This window comes from Sesamum indicum, unplaced genomic scaffold (genome assembly GCF_000512975.1).
Source record: "Sesamum indicum cultivar Zhongzhi No. 13 unplaced genomic scaffold, S_indicum_v1.0 scaffold00163, whole genome shotgun sequence".
NCBI lineage: Eukaryota > Viridiplantae > Streptophyta > Magnoliopsida > Lamiales > Pedaliaceae > Sesamum > Sesamum indicum.
Window position 1 is genome coordinate 106,073 of NW_011628067.1, and position 9,580 is coordinate 115,652.

The window sequence follows — 9,580 nt, forward strand, 5'->3', positions numbered from 1 at the left end:
CAACGTTGGAGCTGATGTGGCGGGGAATGTGAGTGACATGGAGGCTTGCTTGGAACATACTGCTGACATCAGCCCTAGTAGGGCTGACATCATCACTGATGCTAGGGCTGACATCATCGCTGCTGCTAGGGCTGACATCATCGCTGCTGCTAGGGCTGACATCATTGCTGCTCCTAGGGCTGATGGCATAGGTGCATCTAGGGCTGATGTCAGCAATTACACTATCAAATCTGGGGCTGACATCATCGATGATACAAGGAAAGCTAGGGCTGACATCAGCGCGGACACATGCAAAAATAGGTCTGATGTCAGCAATTCTGTGGAAAGAAAACAAGCTATGCATGATGCTCCTGTTCCAACGGGATTGTACGTTGGAAATATCCCGTTGCACGCATACCCGGAAACAATCATTGTATTTGAAACGTCTCCCCGTATAAGTAATGCCTCCAGATCTTCAATGCATGTACTATGGCTGCTAACTCCAGATCATGGGTTGGATAGTTTATCTCATGTGGCCTCAACTGCCTCGAGGCATAAGCTATAACTCTCCCATGCTGCATCAAAACACACCCCTTTACCCCGATTACAAGAGCATGCACGAGACTGGACTTTGCTCGTGTATGTGTGATGATTGATGCCACACAAAAGTTAAGTTGTGGAATTTTGGACGACAGAAGGATTGAGCACTGTAGCGAGTGGTGTGGGGAAGCCCCTTTACCCCGACGCGATTACAAGAGCATGCACGAGACTGGACTTTGCTCGTGTATGTGTGATGATTGATGCCACACAAAAGTTGCATAAACATATTATTGTCATGGCACCTGATGAAGAAGGAGGGGAGACACCTTGCAAAGTTGACATTGAGTATGAATGGCTCCCACCAAAGTGCACAGCGTGCATGTCATTGGGACATTCGAACAAGGATTGTGCACTAAACAAAACCCGCAAACCGACGAAGCCAACAGTAAATGTGTATGTGCCGAAAGTCAATGTATCACAGCCACAACTTCCGACTAAGGGACGTAAGACGATGAAACCAGTGGTTGAAGATATACCCAAAGCAGATGCGGGAGATAGACATGTGGACCAGAACCACTCCAAGCAAGAAGAGAGAGGTAAGGCAATTGTTATTTATAATGCTTTTGACGCTTTGCATTTAATTGATGATGCAGGTGAGCATTCAGGGGGTCCTAACACAAGCAGCCCCAAGGTCGATGATCCATGTTGAACATCGCTGTGTGGAATGTCCGTGGGCTGAACAAACGAGACCATCAGCTCGCTTTGAAGGACTTGGTCTCTGAATACAGGTTACACTTCCTTGGCATTCTTGAAACTCGTGTTCGTTTGAATAATGTTATGCATATTCAATCGTTTTTACTTCCACATTGGAAATGGTTTGTCGATTATTCTTCTGTTGGTAATCGCATCTGGCTAGCTTGGGATGAGAATATTGTTGATGTCCATATCTTAGACTCGGCAGATCAATTTATTACCTGTCGGGTTACTAATATGGCTGACAATGAATCTGTTATTATCACTGTTGTTTATGGGGCATCTGAGGTGATTGATCGTCGGAATTTATGGACGGCACTGGAGACGCTATCTCAGCAATGCTCTGACATCCCGTGGATGGTGGGAGTGGATTTTAATGCAGTACGTGACCTTAACGAAGTATGTGGCATCTCAGGAGATATAAGGATGGCCACCGAAGAATTTAATGCTGGTATTCTGGAGGCGGGGCTGATCCCACTTCCTATGCAAGGTGAATGGTTCACGTGGCATAATTGCAGTACGTCTATGAGGAGTTTATGGAAGCGGCTGGGTCGGATTCTTATTAATGACCGCTGGCTGGCAAGGGTCCCGAGCGCATATTATCACAGCCTTACTCCACGGACATCTGACCACTCTCCACTGGTTTTACATGGGGATGTACAACAACATAATGGAGGCATGTTTCGATTTGATAACTATCTTGCCCATTCACCTGAGTTTATCCACAATGTGCAGAATATTTGGCATCATGAGATTGTTGGTATTCCTATGTATGCTGTGACACGTAAACTGAAGGCACTTAAACCAGTCTTTAGACTACAAAGGAGAAATAAGGGAGATTTGACGATGAATGTCCAACTAGCCAAAGGTTTTCTTGATGAGGCACAACAGTTGGTGAGCTCTGACAGACAAAATGAGCTATATTTACTTTTGGAGCATTGTTGTTGAGTCGTTTATGCTAAAGCGGCAAAACTTGAACAAATTATGCTGCAACAGAGAGCCAAGATGCAGTGGATGAAAGACGGAGACCAATGTTCCCGGGTTTTCTTTCGTAAAATTGCACAGAGACGAGTAATGAGAAGAATCTTACAGATCAATGATGAGAATGGTTTCACCCCATGAGTTTGTCTCATACTATCAGAACCTCTTAGGAGGCACCAGAAGACAGCTGTTAGTGGATATTCGTTATCTTAGACCGTGGGCAAGGCACTATATCACTGATGAGGAAGCTAATCAATTACTCCTTCCACTCTCGGCGGATGATGTGAAGCAAGCAGTGTTCGATATTGCTGATGACAAGGCACCGGGACCTGATGGTTACTCGTCAAGGTTTTTCAAGGCGGCTTGGCCTGTGGTTGGGGAAGAAGTTACGAGGGCGGTACTAGATTTCTTTTCTACCGGAAAACTTCTGAAGCAGATCAACTCCAAGATCTTGGCTCTGATCCCAAAGGTACATACTCCTATGTCGGTTAATGATTTTAGACCAATTTCATGCTGCAATGTTTTATACAAGATCATTGCGAAACTACTCGTCCAAAAAATTAGTGTGCTACTGGACAAGATAGTTAGCCCATGTCAGACAGCTTTTATTCCGGGAAGAAGCATTGGGGACAACATTATGTTAGCCCAGGAATTATTCTCGAGATATAACCAGATGCGCCTACTCCCGAGATGCGCACTTAAAGTGGATATCAGGAAGGCCTATGATATGGTGGAGTGGGACTTCCTGTTAGCAGTTTTGCAGTTGTTCGGGTTTCCACCTACGTTTACAAGGTGGATTGAGGAGTGTGTTTCCACGACATCATTCTCGATTGGGCTCAATGGAAAACCTCATGGGTTCTTTGCTGGAGCGAGAGGACTACGACAGGGAGACCCACTTTCTCCTTATCTGTTTGTTCTTGTTATGGAAGCCTTACATCTGGGATTCTTGCAACGAATTGAACAGGACATCCAATTCACTTATCATTGGAAGTGTGAGAGTTCTAAGGTTTTTCAGATGGGATTTGCAGACGACCTCCTCTTACTGTGCAAAGCTGACTTAGACTCCATCAGAGTCTTCAAAGAGGGATTGGACTGGTTTGCGGAGTTGTCGGGCCTTCGGCTGAATGTCCAAAAAAGTCACTTAATCATTTCACGTTCGGCTCAAAATTTGAAGGACCAGATGCTAGATATTTTGGGCTTTCAGGAGGGCCACCTTCCAATGAGGTACCTGAGTCTTCCCTTAATCTCGTCTAGGTTGACCATCTCTGATTGCCAACCGCTTATCTCAAAAATTGATGCACGTATTAAGGGATGGGAAGGGATTTCATTATCATATGCTGGGCGGGTACAAATCATCAAATCTGTGCTCTCAGCATTGAGCTTATATTGGGCTTCTGCATTCATATTACCTAAGAAAGTCATCAGTGAAATTGAGAAGAGGTTGAGGACTTTCCTATGGAAGGGTACGACGTCCAGTGGGTACGCTAAGGTAGCCTGGAAAGATGTGTGTCGACCGATGGATGAGGGGGGACTTGGGTTCAAGGACATCTCCACCTTGAATCGCGCATTAATGAGCAAGAAACTATGTGATGTTATCCAGTGTGACAGGACATCCATATGGGTTCAGTGGCTCTACCAAGACCGATTACGTGAGAGATCGATTTGGACTATTCGTGAACATGGAGGTTCTTGGGGATGGCGAAAAATACTCAGGCTACGTCCTTTCCTTCGCACTATCGTGGATTACCAGGATCATAACGTAGATCTAGAACCATTCATTTGTGTGGTAAATTTGTTAAGCGTAATAATCACTACAAGTTAGAATAAAAGGGAAATAAACTTGTTTTAATATAACCGTGCAAAAGAACTAAATTTTGAACGTTCTCAAAATTCAATGAAACTTAACGCAAACGTAGGTCTAGACGCATTTTTGTGTGGTAATTTGTTAAGAGTAATAATAACAACAACTTAGTGTAAAAGGAAAACAAACTCACTTTAATAAACCGTGCAAAACATATAAATTTCGAACGTTGTCAGAATTTCATGAAACTTGACCCAAACGTAGGTCTAGACGCATGCATATCTATGGTAAACTTGGTAAGCGTAACAATAACTACAAGTTAATACAAAAGCGAAACAAACTTGCTTTAATAAACCCGGTTAAACAGCAAAATTTTTAACGTTCTCAGACTTTCACTAAACTTGACCCAAACGTAGGTCTAGACACAGGCATTTGTGAGGTAAATTTACTAAGCATAATAATAACCATAAGTTCATATAAAATGGAAACAATCTTGCTTTAATAAAACCATGCAAAACAACTAAATTTTGAACTTTTTCAGAATTCCACAAAACTTGACCCAAACGTAGGTCTCGACACTTGCATTTCTATGGTAAATTTTCTATGCGTGATAATAGCTACAAGTTAGTGAGTATGCAGTTGATAATCCCATGTTGTACTGTACCATTACTCTTTATTAATGAAATTTACATTTACCCCAAAAAAATCGTGCAAAACAGCTAAATATTGAACGTTCATAGAATTCCACGAAACTTGACCCAAATGTTGGTGTAGACCCGTGTATTTATATGGTACATTTGCTAAGCATAATGATAATTACAAGTTAGTGTAAAAATGGAAACGAACTTGCTTTAATAAACCGTGCAAAACAGCTAAATATTGAACGTTCATAGAATTCCACGAAACTTGACACAAACGTTGGTCTAAACCCATATATTTGTGTGGTAAATTTGCTAAGCGTAATAATAACTACAAGATAGTGTAAACAGAAATTGTACAATGCGCCGAATAGTACTGGAATCGAGCTCTGGGTCAAGTCTGGAAGCTTCCCCACGTTTGGGTCAAGTTTCGTAGAGTTCTGAGAACATTCAAAATTTAGTTGTTTTGCTCGATTTTATTAAAGCAAGTTCGTTTCCCTTTTACATTAACTTGTAGTTATAATTACTCTTTGCAAATTTACCACACAAATGCATGAGTTCAGACCTACGTTTGGGTCAAGTTTTGTGGAATTCTGAGAACGTTCAAAATTAAGCTGTTTTGCACGGTTTTATTAAAGCAAGTTCGTTTCCATTTTTGTACTAACTTGTATTTATTATTATGCTTAGCAAATTTACCACACAAATACATGGGTCTAGATCAACGTTTGGGTCAAGTTTCGTGGAATTCTATGAACGTTCAGTATTTAGCTGTTTTGCACGGTTTATTAAAACAAGTTCGTTTCCATTTTTACACTAACTTGTAGTTATTATTATGCTTAGCAAATTTACTACACAAATGCATGGGTCTAGACCGTTTGGGTCAAGTTTCTTGGAATTCTGAGAACGTTCAAAATTTAGCTATTTTGCTCGGTTTTATTAAAGCAAGTTCGTTTTCCTTTTATAATAAGTTGTAGTTATTATTACTCTTTGCAAATTTACCACACAAATGCATGAGTTTAGACCTACATTTGGGTCAAGTTTCGTGAAATTCTGAGAACGTTCAAAATTTCATTTTTTTTGCACGGCTTTATTAAAGCAAATTCGTTTCCCGTTTACACTAACGCATGGGTGTAGACCAACGTTTTGGGTCATGTTTCGTCGAATTCTAAGAACGTTCAAAATTTAGTTGTTATGCACGGTTTTATTAAAGCAAGTTCTTTTTCCTGTTACACTAACTTGTTGTTATCATTATGCTTAGAAAATTTACCACACAAATGCATGGGTCTAGACCTACGTTTCGTGGAATTCTGAGAACGTTCAAAATTTAGCTATTTTGGTTGGTTTTATTAAAGCAAGTTCTTTTCCCTTTTACACTAACTTGTAGTTATAATTACTCTTTGCAAATTTACCACACAAATGCATGAGTTTAGACCTACGTTTGGATCAAGTTTCGTGGAATTCTGAGAACGTTCAAAATTAAGCTGCTTTGCACAGTTTTATTAAAGCAAGTTCATTTCCTGTTTACACTAACTTGTAGTTATTGTTATGCTTAGCAAATTTACCATACAAATACATGGGTCTAGACCAACTTTTGGGTCAAGTTTCATGGAATTCTAAGAACGTTCCAAATTTAGCTGTTTTCCTCGGTTTTATTAAAGCAAGTTCGTTTCCATTTTTGTACTAACTTGTATTTATTATTATGCTTAGCAAATTTACCACACAAATGCATGGGTCTAGACCTACGTTTGGGTCAAGTTTTGTGGAATTCTAAGAACGTTCAAAATTTAGCTGTTTTGCTCGGTTTTATTAAAGCAAGTTCGTTTCCCTTTTACACTAACTTGTAGTTATTCCCACCCCCTTTTAAGGAGGTAAATTGCTTCATTTTAAAAAACACAAGGATAAATTGCTTATTTTTAAAAACACAAGGAGGTACTAATTTTTTTTGTAGGGAGTAATTTGTTGTAGCACCCCTTACACTACATTTAATTATCACTGTTTCACTATTTTCTTAATTATAACTTATTCTATAACTAATTTATTTTCTACCCATAAAATAAATTTTATTTTCTCAATATAATATATAAATATCACAAGGGATAACAAATATCACCAAAAGTTAATATTTATCCTGACTAGATGTCCTCATATACATAACCTCAAAGGAAAATAGCGTAATAGCCAGCAATAAAAAATTTTAAACACAAACCCGACAAAAGACTAGAATATATAACAACCAAACAGCCAAAAATCTCGGCTTCAGATGCCATGACTGACCCACATAATAAGAACAACGGCATGACTCAAAGTCTAATATAGCTAGTTAGTGTGACCTATCTCCTGAAAAGTACATGGTAAGGAATAAGTTGTCTACTCAGTACGTATAGCTAACCAGTCTATATGTATACACACAGGCAGCAAGTCATGTACATGCAATCACATCAACTAACAAATATTTATCATATAACAACAACAAATGTAAGGAATAATACATACCCACAATTGTAAATCAATCCATGACATAATATTGACGTTATCGTCTATTTCTAAAGCCTTACTTACTCTAATTGGAGTACACCAGTCAATGGTTTTGCTGGCCATCATCATCTTATTCAATGCCACATCATATGCAGCACAAGATACCTGTTATATGTTATATCTCCACCCTCTCTATCTCAGTGTGTAGCAATATCAACATAGGATATCATAACAAACATGGCATCCTCACACCACCCCAACGTGTAGCTAATAGTACAGGATATTACCCACTATCCGAAATATTCCAATACCCTATGCGTCATGATACCTAGCTTAACTCATTTATTTTCATATCACATTATCGATCACATTACCATTGATCACATTATCGTAAATACATTGATAATGTTCCCAACTAGATAAGCACCATATTTTATTTCAACTCACAACATCAACATCATCAGTGCAAAAGGAGATGGAATCTCAAAATTCTCTCTTTTCTCTCTCACACACTAGCACACCAAACAATTCACACACTAGCACTTCACTTGCATTAACTACACTCCCGCCAGTCGGCGGCGATGGGGACGCCGGTGATGAGGAAACTAATTCCGGAGATGGGGCGGACGTTGACGGGCAGATCATGGAAGAAGCCATGGAGAATATTGAAGACAAATCGCCTATTTGCGCCGAGGAAGACGAAGTGATGGAAGGTAAGGGCGGTTTTTTGGTCAGAAAAAATGTGGATTTTCATGTTGGTTTGTCTTCCCCAAAATTAGGGTTTCGCGCCGCCACAGAAGACGAAAAGTCGCTTGAGGAAGATGAAACGGCGCCGGCAGTTTTGGCCATGGCTAACGATGGTGATCGGATTCTTGATGGTAAGGGAGACTACCCATTGACTAAAGATACGATCTTGGCCACTTCTGATGAGAATACGATGCGCCAACAAAAATTAGGGTTTTCCAATGAATCTTCGAGCTCCTTCAATGGCGGACGCGTAGAGAAACCATTCCCCATGGCAGAGTTTCTTCGCCTAGCTAATGTCGTGGTTGATGATGGAGATGAGGACTCCAAGAAAGCACTCATGGAACTGAAATGAAGGTGGGAGGAACGGACAGGAGTCGAAATGTCTCGCCGGCGAATCACGCTGCTGCGGCCTAAAGATGAACCTCCTCTCGTCAAAGGATTGCACAAGGCTGTCCGACTAGTTTTCCAGCCGGCAACATGGAGAATAATGCAAGATTTAGGCGGACAGATTATGGGGGCAAAATTTGTGTTTTTTCCAGCGGAAACTGCCGTGAACGGAGCGCTGCCGTCCGTCGATCGAAAAATTGAACTAGGGCTGGTACTTCGATGGCCGGCGACGGTTGCTGACGTGGAAGGAGTGGCTGTACATGATGCTGACGTGGAAAAATGTGTGGAGGTGGAAGATGAGATGTCCCATGACATCAGCCCTAAGCCTGGTGATGTCACTACTGCGCAACCTGCTGATGTCACTGCTGATATCACTGCTGACTCTACTGATATCAGCGGTGATGTCACACTGGATATTTGCAAGAATACTACAACTCATTCATTTGCAAATCGAACTTCTATAGGGTTGTTCATTGGCAACATTCCATTGCATGCATGTGGGAACTCGGAAGTTGTTGACAAAATTGCCCAAGTTTTTAATAACTCGTCCCGAAAAACGCTCTTATATTGCCCCAATAATGCAAAATGGGGAGGTTATGGTTCGCCCATCTTTGGATACTGTGTGTGATGGAGCTAAGCATTGGAAAACTACTGCAGTTGGATACTTTCTAGGAAAGCGGCCGTATTTCCATCATTTGAAGGAATACGCTCAGTCAGTATGGCCCGCTCTGCGTGAGGTAACAGCGACAACTAATGGCTTTTTCTTCTTTCAATTTAAAACTGTCATTGATATGGAGGAGGTGATAGAAGGGGGTCCATGGCTGTTCCAAGGGCAGCCAATAGTACTACAGAAGTGGGAACCGGGCATGGCTATAAGGAAATTGAAGCATACACAAATACCTATCTGGATTAAACTTCGACACCTTCCTATGGAATACTGGACAACGGAAGGGTTGAGTACTGTTACAAGTGGAGTGGGTAAACCTCTCTACCCAAATGCGAAAACGAGGGCATGCACGAGACTAGATTTTGCTCGTGTATGCGTGATGCTAGATGTTACACAGACGCTGAGAAAACATATTATAATCATTACACCGAATGAGGATGAAGGGGAAACACCGTGTAAAATTGATGTCGAATACGAATGGCTCCCCCTAAAATGTACGAGCTGCATGACGATCGGTCATATGACAAAAGATTGTGAACTGACAAACCCCTCAAACCCACTAAACCTCCGGTAGCTGTGTATATACCGAAAGTTAATGTTTCCCAACCACCA